This window comes from Leptopilina boulardi, unplaced genomic scaffold, assembly GCF_019393585.1.
Source record: "Leptopilina boulardi isolate dan_hultmark-lab unplaced genomic scaffold, ZJU_Lbou_2.1 LbouV2_316, whole genome shotgun sequence".
Lineage (NCBI taxonomy): Eukaryota > Metazoa > Arthropoda > Insecta > Hymenoptera > Figitidae > Leptopilina > Leptopilina boulardi.
The window spans coordinates 3,546,221-3,559,335 of NW_026137881.1; positions in this window are offsets into that span (position 1 = coordinate 3,546,221).

A 13,115-nucleotide genomic window follows, 5' to 3' on the forward strand; every position below is an offset into this window, starting at 1 on the left:
TTTTTTGGTAATATTTGGTTAGAAACTAGTACGTGTACGAATAAATAGTACTAGAATAGAGTTTTCTTCATTTTGAAACAAATTATATTAATTTTTGAAATATTAAATTCTTTCAGTGATATTCTATCTCAAAATCCACGGAGAAAAATGGAAAAACGAATAAAGTAACTTTTACTATTTTAAAAGTAAAACCTGAACTGTCTGCAGTTTCTGCGCACTTTTAGGAATTTTTACTACAGAAATATTAAAATTTACTCCGAAAATAGTAAATTGTACTCCTGAAATAGTAAAAATTATTCTGGAAATAGTAATTTATACTATTTTCTGGAGTAAAAATTGCCAGCCCACTTGGAAAGATTCCCCGGAAAGTGCCCCCTGGAGGTTCTATCAGAATTCCGCCGGAACTTCCAACGTAATTCCGTCGGAATCCCATCGGAAATTCTTTAGAACTCCGATGGAATTCCGACGGCATTACGTTGGAAGTTCCGGCGGAATTCTGATAGAACTTCCAGGGGGCACTTTCCGGGGAATCTTTCCAAGTGGGAAAAATGCACAGGAACTGCGGGGACAGTTCCGGTTATATACTTTTAAAGTACAGTAAAAGTTACTTTATTCATTTTTTCCTTTTTTCTCCGTGTCTGAATTATGGTGAGAAGTGAGCAACTAATTTAAATTAGTAAGAATTTTGCACTAATTTTTAATAATCACTTTTTACATAAACTTTAGTAAAAACAATTTAAAACTACTGAAACAAATAGTAATTTTTTACTATAAATTAGTAAAAATTCCTACTTTGAATTAGTTGCTCACGTTTTACTAGAGTTCGAAAATTTAAATAGTTCTTAAAACCAACAACGAATTCTTAATTAGCGACCCCAAAAACCCCCCGAGTAACAAATTTCAGGTAAATTGGAACAATTTTTCAAAAAGTCGTCAACCATAGTTGAACCGCCATTTTGAATTTTGAAAAACTAATACTGGATTCGTAATTAGCGACCTTGCAAAGCCCTGAGTAACAAGTTTCAACCAAATTGCAGTAGATTTTCTAAAAGTCTTCCGCCATTTTGAATACGCCATTTTGAATTTAGGAAAACTAACACTGGTTTCGTTATCAGCGACCTTGAAAACCTCTAAGTAACAAGTTTTAAGTAAATCGGTTAAAATGTTTTAAAAAAGTCCGCTATATATTGAGTCCGACATTTTGAAATTTGATAAACCAACATCTTATTCGTAATCAGCGACCCCGAAAACCCCCAGGTAACAAATTTCAGATAAATTAGATCAATTTTTCAAAAAGTCTTCCGCCATATTGAATACGCCATTTTGAATTTTAAAAAACTAACATCGGATTCGTAATCAGCGACTCCAAAATCCCCCAAGTAACAAATTTCACGTAAAATGGATCAATTTTTCAAAAAGTCGTCAGCCATAGTGGCTCCGCCATTTTGAATTTTGCAAAAGTAACATTGGATTTATAATACAGGTCTACAAAATAAGACTTTCAATTTTTTTTTAGAATTCGAAGTGGTTTTCAATGTATTTTTGTATGCTGAACACGATCCCGTGTTCCAAAATTGCGTATCATATCATAATTTTGAGTTAAGTGGGGGTAAAGACCCCAAAAAATTGTATTTTCGAGGGTTTTTAGTATTTTTTTCTGCTTAACCCGATGTGCTAGAGAAATAAAAAATTGCTTACAGATGCTAACTGCACTGAAAAAAAAATTTATTTGATTCAAATACCGGTGTATTTGGTTATTATCAAATAAATATTTACTTGAATCAAATATTTCTTATTTGAATCAAATAAATGGTATTTGCTTCAAATACTGAAATATTTGATTCAAATACTATATATTTGATTCAAATAAGAAATATTTGATTCAAGTAAATATTTATTTGATAATAACCAAATACACCGGTATTTGAATCAAATAAATTTTTTTTTCAGTGTGCTGTTTGCCATCAGATCTATCAAAATTAGTAACCGTACAGCTAAATTCTTTGCTATGACAATGAAAAAGTTTGCTATGATAAACAATATCAGTCTTAGTTTTTAAAAATTTACTGTCACAGTAAACTTTTTTTGACCAGACAGCAAATTTGTTCGCTGTCCCTATATATTAGCTAACGTAATTTAATGTGACAACATATAATTCGCTGCTACAGCAAATTTTTTCTATACGTGTAATTTTTTTTATATTTCAAATATCTGTAATAACATTATTATTTCTGTAAGAGGTGAGTTAAAACTGTAATATACAACAAGTATGTTGTCCATTTTAATTTATTCCATACACCCAACATGTAATAAATGATGAGCGGAAATGTGAAAAGAAAAAAATTAGTCTTTACACCATGCAAAATACATCTCGCGAAACACACTGTGATAATAATTGAAATGTATATATATATATATATGCGCACACACACATATTATAATTATTTCTGTAATTCACCATCATTTAATTCAACCCACACACGTATTATAATATATACCAAAGTCACAATGTTATTTATCACATTTTGATGTAAATTACGATATAATTGTTTGGCACTTATATATTTAACATAGCAAATTACATTAAAATATAATCTCAATCATTGATACAATCTCCATATGTATATATAAATGCGTTGTTACAATGCCACTATATGTATACGTTAAAATTTCTCTCTCTATATATAGTGTATTACACTACCGTGTAAATTAATCATAATGAAGTTCCCAACTGTGTATATAGCTCTTGTACCGAATATGCGTATATACCATCTAGTGAATTATCCATGTAGCATTAATAAATCCATATGATTGTCCAAAAGCATAATATATTGCATTGCAGGATAATTGCAAGTTGGACCATTAATGCAGAGGGACAACATATTTAATCGGCGAACGTTGGTCAATTGTAGATATATTTCATACGGACAATTACATTATTTATCTTTTTAATGATAACACACGAATCCGAGGTAGTACTACCATCATCTATCATTTGTTAATTATTGTGGTTTAAGCCACTTATCCGAGATGTTACACTCCGATAATGCAATAGTAATAATAATAATGATATATATATATATATATATACACTGTAAAAAGTTTTGGTAAATTTTTCTATTATTTCTTGTGTAAATTTTACAATTTTTATAGATGGGGGGCAAAATTTTGTGAAGTGATTCAATAGCAATTGAAATTTTTGAAAAAAATCATAACTATTGTACCTACATGTAGTTTTATGTGCGCGCTGCCTCTTGATGTTTAGGTTGAGAACCCACGCACGAGGGAAGGGAGAAGCGAGCAATCATTGGTCGCTCTCCACCGTTTACAGAGTTCTCAACTTGAATATTAAAGAACTTTTTACTCTTTGTTGTGTAACTCACTCATTTTTGCTTTTTTTAAAAAGTTAATGTATAGAAAACTTGTTATAACATATCAGCTTTAATTAAAAAAAAAAAGAGAAAGTTGAAATATATTTAATACTTTTATTTTCATACTACTTTATTTGAAGATGTGCAAAGCGCGCCAAGTAACCCCGGCCTGGGGTAGCGTGGCGCAGGAGTGAAATTAGAATTAAATTATATGATTTAAAGTTTAAATAATATAAGACTTAACAAATTAAGTCTTGTACTGTAATTTTACAATAAAATTATTTTAAATTTAAAAATTAGAAAATTTTATTTAAATTAAATGAAATCGTAAAATTACCAAAAAAATTTTTTTTTTTTTGATAATAACGCTGTGAATATTTAAAAACCATTATTCGGTTAAATTTTTTGAATAGCATTGTTATTGGTGCTTATTAATGTGTAAATTTCATATAATCAACTTCATTTTATTAATATTTAACGAAATTTTCAGATAACCGTGCCACCTAACCCTGAATGTACTTTTGAAATATTTATTAATTTTTTATAAAAACTGTTAATATAAATCAAAAATTTTTTTTTGTTTCTTAATAAAAAATATATAGAGCTCAAAACTTAATATTTGAGCTCTTGTAAAATAAATTTTTTAAAGAGATATCACAAAAAAATGAAGAGGTTAAAAATTACTTTGGAGTGCCAAAATCAGTTATTTTAATCTATACTCCACAATAATTAATGAATATTAATGAAATTTTGTACAAACTTACAGTTCATCAAGTACTTTAAGCAGAATAAAGAGAAAAATTAATGTATAACTTAACTTTTTGAATAAACTCAAGTGCGACAAACAGCCACGGTCTCCCCTATATAAAATTGTGAAAAAATTTTGACGTATATGAATGTACGAATTCGATGTCAGTTTTTGAGGAATTTTAAAAAACTAATATCACATTCGTTTTTAACGAATACAAAAAAACCGGAATAAATTTTGGAAAATTGACATCGAATTTGTAATCAACTATGCTGCAAACTTAAAAATTATACACGAAAATTTTAAATCTATTGGTCACTTTTTTTATATGTTAATATTAATTTTCTGTTTATTCTCTGTGTTTTCAGGTTATACACTTATATACACACAAGACGTAACCTTTCAGCAATATTTACTTGCAACATTGCGCCTTCAATTTTCCAACATTCAAGCAGCACTGTAAGTAACAATAATGATTTTTTAAACAATTTTTGAAATAATAATTTCATATTTAATTTTTATTTGTTACAATTATATTTAATTTGACCCATATGTGGAAGAATTTCCGAAAATACTATAAGTAGATTTTTCGGAAAAAATTCTGAAATCACTTCCAATGGTTACAAAGTCTTTTTTTTGAAATATACATCTGAAAAAAAATTGATTTGATTCAAATAATCGGTTACTTAATTATTATCAAAATAAATATTTATTTGTATTAAGTAAAGAAATTATTGGTTGAAATACAACTTATTTAATACAAATAAAAATTATTTGATTCAAGTAAATATTTATTTGATAATAGTCAACTAACGGAATATTTGAATGAAATAAATTTTTTTATACCCAACAAAAAAAAAAAAAAACCATTTTGGCTCGCATTTAGCCACAGCGAGTGAATTCTAATCGTCTGAATATATATTATTACATAAAAATTTCTGGTCCAGTGAATATTATGAATGCATCTTTATTTGTTATACTTGTTCTGGGAAATTTATAATATTTCACATGGCATAACAGCTGTTGTTGGTCATTTTTATGTTTATAAATATTTGCACACCGCGATAGAGTGAGAGAGAGTGAGAACTTAAATATATGCTGATGAGAGTACATTATCTATATACATTTACAGAGAACTGTTTATAGAGTAGTAAAATATATTTTATGAAATTTACTATGAAGGAATATGCACTCTGTTTAATTCGCCTTGAAGTTATCTTATTTAAGCAAATTTTCGAATTACCATGAAAATGTTTGTTTAGGTCGTTTTTGTTGAAACTAAATTTTCACATGGATTTTATATACGAGAAATCAAAAGGATAATAAAGTTAAATATTTCATACAAGAATATTATATATTTACATGACTATATAAAGATAATTAACTAAAATCTGATACATACGGGGGACATTCAACGTGATGTTTTCACTCAGAAAAATTTTTTTTTAACTGGAATATTTTTTTTCGAAATTTTTGTGAAAAATAAGAAAATACGTATTTTTTGTTTTTTTTATTTTACAAAAATTATGAAAGTTATGATTTTTTTTTTAAATTTAAGGTAGTCAAAAGCCGAATATTTTTGAAATGCGATTTTCTCTGTCCTACTAACAGATAAAAATTTATTTAAATGAAACAAATTTTTTACTTGTACGGAACAAACTTTTTTAATATATTTTATTAATGTTTTGTTGATTTTTTCTTTGTTTAAACAATTTGTTATTAATAATTTATAATTTTTTCAAATAAACATATAGACAGTAGCAAAATTTTATAAATTTGTTACCTTTTCTTCAAAGTTATTAATTTAAAGGTGATAAATAAAATATATAATTAAATTTGCAACATCTATTATTATAAATTGTTTAAATAAATAATTGTTGCTATTTATTAACTTTTTACACAATGTTCAGAAAAATTTTGCAATTTTTTCCTAATTTTGTAACTTAACAAACATAATATAATAGCAAAATTTAAAAAAAACTGCATCTTTCTAGGAGCAGTACAAAAAAGTTAGTAAATAACAACAATACATTGTTTAAACAATTGTTGAATTAATAATTTTGCATCAAATCTATCTTTTATTATATTCGGCTTGATAAATTGCAAAATAAGAAAAAAAAATGCATCCTTTTAGGTACAGAACAAAAAAAGTTAATAAATAACATCAATAAATTGTTTAAACAAATAAAAAATGCAATATGATATTTTTATATCCATTATTTGACAACATAAAACACTTATTAGTGAAAAATCTGGATGATTTCAAGTCTTTTTGTAAAATAGAATTAAAAAAATATTTGAATCCTCCCGCGGTTATCTCCGTACATACATTGATAAAAGTTATAAATAATCAAAAAGAATTTTTTTGTAAAAAAATTTTCTTTTACATTTTTTTGAAAGTTCTTAATATTTTGTTCAGTTACTTAAAATCGCGATTCAATTTAGGCAAAATTTTAAAAGATATGACAATGTCAATTCGATCTGACTCACTCTGCACCGAGAGAAAAGATTTCTTTGATTCAAAGAAATCAATTTCTTTGACAAATTTTTCTTTGGTTCAAAGAAAATTTATTTGTTTCAAAGAAGTTATCTTTGATTCAAAAAAAATTATCTTCGTTTCAAAGAAATTTGTTATATTTAATTCAAATAAATGTTTCTTTGTCCCTATATTATATGTTAGAATTTCTTCGATTTAATGCACAAATTTCTTTCATTCAAAGAAAATTTTTTTGAATCAATGAAATTTTCTTTGAAACTAAGAAGCTTTTTTTGTTTCAAATAAAAATTTTATTTTGAATAAAAAAAACAAGTCAAAGAAACTGGTTTCTTTAAATCAAAGAAATCTTTTCTCTGGGTGTGGATGAGTATCCTGTCCGGCGAAGCGTTAAACAAAAAATATAAAAAAGTAAAATAATTATTATTTAACAACAAATTTTAACTCAAAATAATTTTTTCTAAATTGTACAACTGAATCTTTTGAATTTAGGTGAAATTAATTTTAAATATATTTTTAGTTTCATTAAAAACTATACTTTTTAGTTTGAGGTTATATTTATGGATTAAACCTCGCGTTAAGATTAAAATTTATTCAAATGCAATTAATCATTTGGTACGTTCAAATAAAAGTATTCAATTGAATAAAATTTAGTTGAATTAACCAAACGTTTGTTTAACTGTATAGCAATGCATTTATTTGGTTGATTCAAACAAAATTTTGTTATTTTAAACAATTTTTTCTCTTGAATTTTTAATAATATATTTATAAAACTATAAATATTACAACTGTTATAACAATATTAATACAGTAATAATTTCAGTTTGAAAAAAAATTCAGTTCTTTAGCTAAAATAGAAACTTTTTTTTTTTTAATTGTGTGTGAAAAATAAACAACCTTATGTCTGGCTTTCAAAAATGAAATACACAGTTTTTCTATGAAAAGCATTTGATTTTGTTTTTTTAGAGACTTTTGAGTGCTTTTAAGTTTTTTTTTTCTTCTTTTACACTTGTACATATATATATATATATATATACAGAGAATACATCCTAAAAGATAATATCCAAAAATTTTATTGCTTTATAAAGGCAAAAGGCTGTGTGTAAGTAGAAAAAATAATTACGGTTTAGGACCTCAATTTCAAAAACTAACCAGCATAAGCTTTGTCATGTTTGTAAACGTTGTATATAAACTTGAAGTGGATGATGTTTAAAATTTATTGTTCTTGTCCCTCTTTTGGCTTATCTTCAGGGGGTTTTATATACTTTTGCAGGTAATTATAGTTACCTACACTATATATATATATCTATATAAATAGCCAAGACTTTCATTTAGGTGTCTTATAGAACTTTATGAGATGCATTGAATAGTAACTCAATGGATACTTTTATGATTCTTGAAAAATTTTTGATTTAGAAGATGGTGTCGCTTTTCTATATGATGGTGGTGTCTCTTTGTAAAATGTAAAATTAGAGCAGAGGCGTGGTTTTTTCAACAAAATAAACATTTTTCCCCAATCTTTGCACTATTTATATAGAAAAAGAAAAGAATCATGTCTTTCAAATAAGAATTTCTGCTCTAATTAAACTCAGGTAGAGAATATTCACTCTATATATATATATATAATCCTACGAGAAAGTTTTTCAGTGACAAATAGTTTTTGCTTATAATGTGATTTACAATATATGTCATTAACTGTGCTCCAGTATTACGTATAATCTGATCTCTTCTCATTACTGAATTTTCCTATGTATATATATACGCATATACATTTATTGCTTTCGTCTTATTCTTTAAAATCGTGTTCTAGTTCCATTTAGATAAATTTTATTGAAGAATAACATTTGAAAAATATTCACCGAAGGTCTATATATCCTTCAGTTCTGTTATATATACAATTGACATCATATATGTTAATGAATGTTGTAATCTAGAGAAAACAGATGAATTTTGCCTTAAAATTTTTCTTTTCTAATTTGTCGATAATTGTACCATCTTTTCTGAATGAGGGCAATTATAATTCTAAATATTATATTATTATTTTTTTTGAAATTTATTTTGTGAACAAAAAAAAATTTAAAGAAATTCATTCAAAAATAGGAAGATTTTATTGAGACGGATAAATAATACCTAAAATCTATTTGTTAGAATTTTTATTTTACACAACTTTCATTTGTTTAAATAAACTTTTAATAAAAATATAAAAGCGCAAATTTTAAAATTAAATCAAAATTTTTTCCGCTAATTTCTGACTGCGCGGTTAATTTTCAAATTCGTACCGAAATATTTTTACCAAATGTTTATTTGAAGTATTTGAACAAATTAAAATTGTGTCAAAAAATAATTTGAGTAAATATATATAAATTCGGCTAAAACAAAAATTCTATCTAATGAAATTCTAACAAATTAATTTTAGGCATTATTCACTCGTTGCTTGTTGAATGCAACATAAACACTTCATCTTTGTTTAAAAGAGTGAAAGTGTGTGTATATATATATATATGTAGTGTGAGATAATTGCACTGCACTCTTGTCTTTCATCAACGTGAATCCTCCTAAGTAGCGTTAATAACCTCGCTAATGCTCCCTCGAGGAAACTCTAGTTTTGTGTATATCTATGTATAGAACATGCTTGTCCATAGGCCGTTATGTAACGATTTAAATATATAAATACACAGTTCCAAAAAACATGCAAGTTTTCCAATTTTCATGGAATTTAACAGCTTCACGGAGAAAAAGGAATTGTTGTATCTACTAAAGAATTGTTAATATAGAACCAACAAAAATTATTTGTTACAATAACAAATTTTTCTGCTGTCTCAATTATTCAGTTTGTTGTTGGAACAAAATTCTAAATTGGTTTTGTTCTGCCAACAAAAAATTTGTTACAAAAGCAAAGTAAATTTGTTAGTTCTATATTAACAATTCTTTTTTCTCTGTGTTATTATGATTATTAGGTCCACAATGTTAATTTTGTCGGGGAATTTTACTCTTAAAAATATCTTACATTTTCTAAAAAAAATTCTAAAATATATACCTATAAGAATTACATAAGCTGCATGAAAAAAAAAAAATATATATATCTGGAATAGCGATATGTTTTTCTAGAATAGCAAAAACTTTCGCTATTTCAGTGAAACTTATCGCTAATTCAGGGTGGATAGTTTTTTTTCCGTATGTTATATATAACATTAGCGTAATCTTATATTTAAAAGCGTACTGATTAAAAAATATTGCAAATATAATAATTTTTACCAAACTTACCCCAACCACGGGGGTAATGTGGAACATATTTTATAAAGGTCGTTATGCCAAATAATTTTAAATATACAAAGTTCAAAAATGACACAAAATTTTCGCAGATTTTCATGAAGTTTAAAAGTCATCTAACCTAACCTCAAAATTTATTCCTAATCTATAACCTTTAACTTTGTTTTTCTAATCTAATATGACATAATCTTAATTTTCATGCACAACTTAACCTATATATAATCATTATATATATATATATAAAAGAAATTAAAATTGCTTTAGCAAAATAGTTAAAACTTTCCGCACAATGTGAATTAATATACACGCGTAGAACGAACAAAAAACCACTTTCCGGCTTATATACATATATATATAAAGTATATAACCTGCGCGTGCAATTTTCAAAATGATTTGCGAGAGGCACGACTGAAAAGCTTTTAATCAGACGTATAGGCAAAATATCGAGGTGAAATCATTGGTCGTTAACGTGAGGAAAGTAGGACTGCGTGTGGTATTCTCATAAATCTTACCCGAGTAACGCGCCTGTTATAGCTCGCTGTTATTACTGGGGTTTTGATAACGATAATGTTCGCACGAACTCCACTATTCGACTATCCATTTTACACGCGGAATACCAACGTAATTCCTCTATGTATATATGTATATAGATACATGTGAAACAGACGCTTTTGTCATTTGACAACCATCTTTATTAACACGCGTTTCGTATCAAAATCATTGATTATACTCGATTACATGCGTGTCTATATATATATATATATATATTCAATTGTTACATTTTAACTATCGTCAATAAAATTTTATTAATTAATCAATATTTTATTTCGATAATCAAATTGATTGAGGAATTATTTTTTTTTAATTTTTTTGAATATATAGTGTTAAAATAAAAAATGCAAAAAAAAAATTGAATCAAATTTTTTTGTTTTTGATATCGAAGTGGTTTTGAATGTATTTTTGTCCTCTGAATACGGCTCCGAGTCACAAACTTGTCTATAGCACATCCGGATTTTGAGAAAAGGGGGGATAAAAATTCCCAAAAAAAGGTGTTTTCAATATTTTTTTCTCTTTGCCTCCACTTTTCTCAAAACCCTGAAGTTGTAGACAATTTTGAAAGCCGGTATCGTGTTCAGCGGACAAAAGTACATTGAAAACCATTCCAATGTCAAAAATACAAAAAAAAAATTTTTTCAGAGTCTCTACCCCCACTTTTTTCAAAATCCTCTTTTTTTTATCTTTTATCTTATTCAAACTTTAATATTGAAAACATTTAAAAGTTTTAACAAATATGGCTGAAAATTGTTACTCGGAGGTTTTCGGGGTCGCTGAATTCAAATCTTTGGTTGAAAATAAAAAATTCAAAATGGCGGTTTCAAAATGGCGACTAGAAAATTTTAAAGATAACGAATCTGGCTGAAAATGGTTATTCGGGGGTTTTTGGGGTCGCTGAAACCGAATTTTTGGTCGAAAATAAAAAATTCAAAATGGCGACCAAAAATTTGAAAATTTTCAGCCAGATTCGTTAACTTATAAATTTTTTTTGGTCGCTATTTTGAATTTTTTATTTTCGACCAAAAAAAACTATCACTAAACATATAACCTAAAATTTTTTGCTTCTAACGTACATTTTTTCTCGTGGAGCGTCACATGTATTTATTTGTTAATAATAATAATAATAATTAGCACATTTTTTTAAAGCATTTTTCATATTTTATTTTTTAACATTAACGTCGCGACTATATTGTATACCATTGTAAGCCAATGAATAACATTTTTTTTTATTTATTTATTAAATGTATAAAAAAATATATATATATAATAAAGAGTAATAAGTTTAGAGATTTTATAATACATTCACACGTTTCATGAAAAATTTATAGGTAAAAAATAAATAAATATAAATTTTGTTTGTCTCAATTTTCTTATCGCTTTGTCGTTCAATATTTTATATTAACATTTTGAAACATAATAGTTGCTGACAAGCATATCGCTTACCGGGGATTATTTTCTCTCTTTTTACAATACGTGCTTCTACATTTTAGTTTCAATATATATATACCTTATCGCTCATCACTGTGAAAAAAAAATTTGCAATTGTTTCTTTGCAACTGAGAATAATATAATTCATATTCTTTTGTATATATATATATATATATATATATATATATATATATATATATATTTATTTATGAAACAAATACTTCAATGTCACATAATAAACGATATATGTAAACTTTTATTTTTTACTAAGCTGTATATCATATGCAATTATTCAAATTAGACAGATATGATAAAAAAAATGTGCACCTTTATCCTTCACACACACACACACACACACGTGTATGCGGTTTATCTTTATACACTTTAAATTTATTAAATAATTTGTTTTTCACGTAAAATTAAAATTTTTTAATATTTATAATATTTATATTTATAGCAATATTAACACTGAAGTAAAATATTTTTTATTTGAGAGGTTATTTCTTTCATTTTTATACGACTTTTTCTGTATACAATATTGTATAAAAAATTCAAAAACATATGCAAATTGAAATTATTAATAGTAATTTAAAAAAAAAATTATAGTCATACTTTTGAAAGTTTAATAAAGTAATAAAAAAAAATCAAACAAATTTCATACATAATATTATTTTTCATCTATTAGCATGACAGAGAAAAACAGATTAAAAAAGTATTCGCGGCTTCTGAAAACGTTAAATTTACAAAAATCATAACTTCCATAATTTTTATTAAATAAAGAAAATAAAAAATATCTATTTTCTTATTTTTCACAAAAATTTTGAAAAAAAATTTTCCAGTAAAAAAAAAAAATGTTTGGATGAAAATCTCAAATGAAATGACACGTATTTTATAATATAATGAAGTACGAGCAATATGACGTAAAATTGATGATCACAAACATATATATATATATATATGTATATATGCGTATATGGAGACCTTGTTTTCCACGTCACACGCAATACTATATGACCTGAATGAATTGATTAATGTGAAAAACTATAAGCGAAGTGTGTAATTCACGAATTACGTTCTTGACACATGTTTCCGGTCTCTCTCGTTAGTGAACTTTTATTTGTCATTGGATCTTTGTAAAAGCCCTCGTGCCACACACTGTCGACCCCAAAATGCCATATATTTTATACTTCGTTCCGCCCCATAATGCGATATACTGTGTATGTTGCTTTTCGATTGAAATTCATATAAA